Raw genomic sequence first — 3,086 nt, forward strand, 5'->3', positions numbered from 1 at the left:
GAGATACAAAATAGAATTCACCAATGTATTTTTCCTGTTAAATATTTCAGCAGTGTTTTAATAAGTGGGATAGGAATATTTTTTTTTCATACTAAATTTGAATAGGATATTTTAAAATGCTAATGAAACGAACGCCAAGAAATGTTCTATGGTAAAGATTATAAAATTTATTCTGTTTGTAAATTCTTGAGTACGTTAGTTGAAAGACATTTCCTGAAACGAAAAAGAGTGTTCATATTTCATGAAATGTGTAGCCTAGACATGTTCATCAATATTAAGTAAGACTTTGAAGCACAGAAACCTTGTTCACTATCCAATTTTTGCAACACATTTTACCTCCTCTTTTGGTTATTTAGTCCAACAACACGAGTTTACTAAAAAAAAAAAAAAAGTTTGTACGTGGATAGATTTTCGTGTCATGTTGACGTTTGGTCATCCTCCCTCCCACCAGAATATTGGAGATTCTTTTACCCTTGAATCTCGAAGAATTTCGACAAGGTTAGGCAGAAATATTTATCAAAGTCTATCTAACTATTTTTTTATGATAAAGGAACTCTAAAATAGAAACCACCACTTCAATACCTGATAGTTACACGATGCATCCTCAAAATATTTTTATACGGACTTGGAGCCTTATGATAAGTGCAAGATAAGGTAATAAAATACTCATAACGATGCAAAATATATTCATATGAACCTTTATATATATATATATATATATATATATATATATATATATATATATATATATATATATATATATATATATATATATATATATATATATATATATATATATATATATATATATATATATATATATATATATATATATATATATATATATATATATATATATATATATATATATATATATATATATATATATATATATATATATATATATATATATATATATATATGTGTGTGTGTGTGTGTGTGTGTGTGTGTGTGTGTGTGTATACTGTATATATACTGGGTAGAAGGAATTATGTAGTTGTCATGAGTGACTTAATTGCTAGAGTGGGCGCTGGAGAGGTAGAAGGTGTCATTGGGAAGTATGGCGTACCAGGTGAAAATGAGAGTGGTGAGAGACTGGTAGATATGTGTGTTGAACAAGAGATGGTAATAAGTGCTAGCTTTTTTAAAAAGAAAGATAAAAATAAGTATACATGGGTAAGAGTGGCAAATGGAAGAGTAGTAGAAAGGGCATTAATGGATTATGTGTTGATAACTAAAAGAATGTTTGGAAGATTGAAAGACGTGCACGTGTTTAGGGGTATGGCTAACGGTATGTCTGATCATTTTTTGGTGGAAGGAAAATTAGTTGTAGCAAAAGAGTGGGGGAATAGAGTAGGTGGATGTAAAAGGGAGCTAGTGAGGGTTGAAGAGCTAATAAAACCGGGGGTAAAAAGTAAATATCAGGAAAGGTTGAAAATGGCATATGACGTGGTGAGAGTAAGAGAAACTGGTAATTTAGAGGAGGAGTGGAAGTTAACAAAAGAAAATTTTGTTGGGATTGCAAGTGATGTATGTGGCAAGAAGGTTGTTGGAGGCAGCATGAGGAAGGGCAGTGAATGGTGGAATGAAGGAGTGAAGGTAAAAGTGGAAGAAAAAAAGAGGGCTTTTGAAGAATGGCTGCAGAGTAATAGTATAGAGAAGTATGAAAAATATAGAGAGAAAAATGTGGAAGTAAAGCGCAAGGTACGTGAGGCAAAGAGGGCAGCTGACCTGAGGTGGGGTCAGGGATTGGGTCAGTCATATGAAGAGAATAAGAAGAAGTTTTGGAAAGAAGTGAAGAGAGTAAGGAAGGCTGGCGCAAGAATTGAAGAGACAGTGAAAGATGGAAATGGAAGGTTGTTGAAAGGAGAGGAGGCTAGGAAAAGGTGGGCGGAATATTTTGAAAGTTTGCTGACTGTTGAAGATAATAGGGAGGCGAATATAATTGCTGTTCCAGGTGTTGAGGTGCCAGTGATGGGAGATGAGAATGAGAGAGAGATTACAATAGAGGAAGTGAGGAGAGCACTAGATGGAACGAGAGTAGGAAAAGCATCTGGTATGGATGGTGTGAAAGCTGATATGTTGAAGGAAGGGGGTGTGACTGTACTTGAATGTTTGGTGAGATTGTTTAATATGTGTTTTGTGTTGCCAATGGTACCAGTAGATTGGGTTTGTCCATGTACTGTATCACTATATAAGGGTAAGGGAGATGTGCATGAGTGTTGTAATTCAAGAGGTATTAGTTTGTTGAGTGTAGTTGGAAAAGTGTATGGTAGAGTAATGATTAATAGGATTAAGGATAAAACAGAGAATGTAATCTTGGAAGTACAGGGTGGTTTTAGAAGAGGTAGGGGTTGTATGAATCAGATTTTTACAGTTAGGCAGATATGCGAGAAATATTTAGCAAAAGGTAAGGAGGTGTATGTTGCGTTTATGGATCTGGAGAAAGCATATGATAGAGTTGATAGGGAAGCAATGTGGAATGTGATGAGGTTGTATGGAGTTGGTGGAAGGTTGTTGCAAGCAGTGAAAAGTTTCTACAAAGGTAGTAAAGCATGTGTTAGAATAGGAAATGAAGTGAGTGATTGGTTTCCGGTGAGAGTGGGGCTGAGACAGGGATGTGTGATGTCGCCGTGGTTGTTCAACTTGTATGTTGATGGAGTGGTGAGAGAGGTGAATGCTCGAGTGCTTGGACGAGGATTAAAACTGGTAGGCGAGAATGACCATGAATGGGAGGTAAATCAGTTGTTGTTTGCGGATGATACTGTACTGGTAGCTTAACTTGACTAGTGACAGAATTTGGAAGGGTGTGCGAGAGAAGGAAGTTGAGAGTTAATGTGGGTAAGAGTAAGGTTATGAGATGTACGAGAAGGGAAGGTGGTGCAAGGTTGAATGTCATGTTGAATGGAGAGTTACTTGAGGAGGTGGATCAGTTTAAGTACTTGAGGTCTGTTGTTACAGCAAATGGTGGAGTGGAAGCAGATGTACGCCAGAGAGTGAATGAAGGTTGCAAAGTATTTGGGGGCAGTTAAGGGAGTAGTAAAAAATAGAGGGTTGGGCATGAATGTAAAGAGAGTTTTATATGA

The sequence above is a fragment of the Palaemon carinicauda genome, chromosome 36, assembly GCF_036898095.1.
Source record: "Palaemon carinicauda isolate YSFRI2023 chromosome 36, ASM3689809v2, whole genome shotgun sequence".
Classification (NCBI taxonomy): Eukaryota; Metazoa; Arthropoda; class Malacostraca; order Decapoda; family Palaemonidae; genus Palaemon; species Palaemon carinicauda.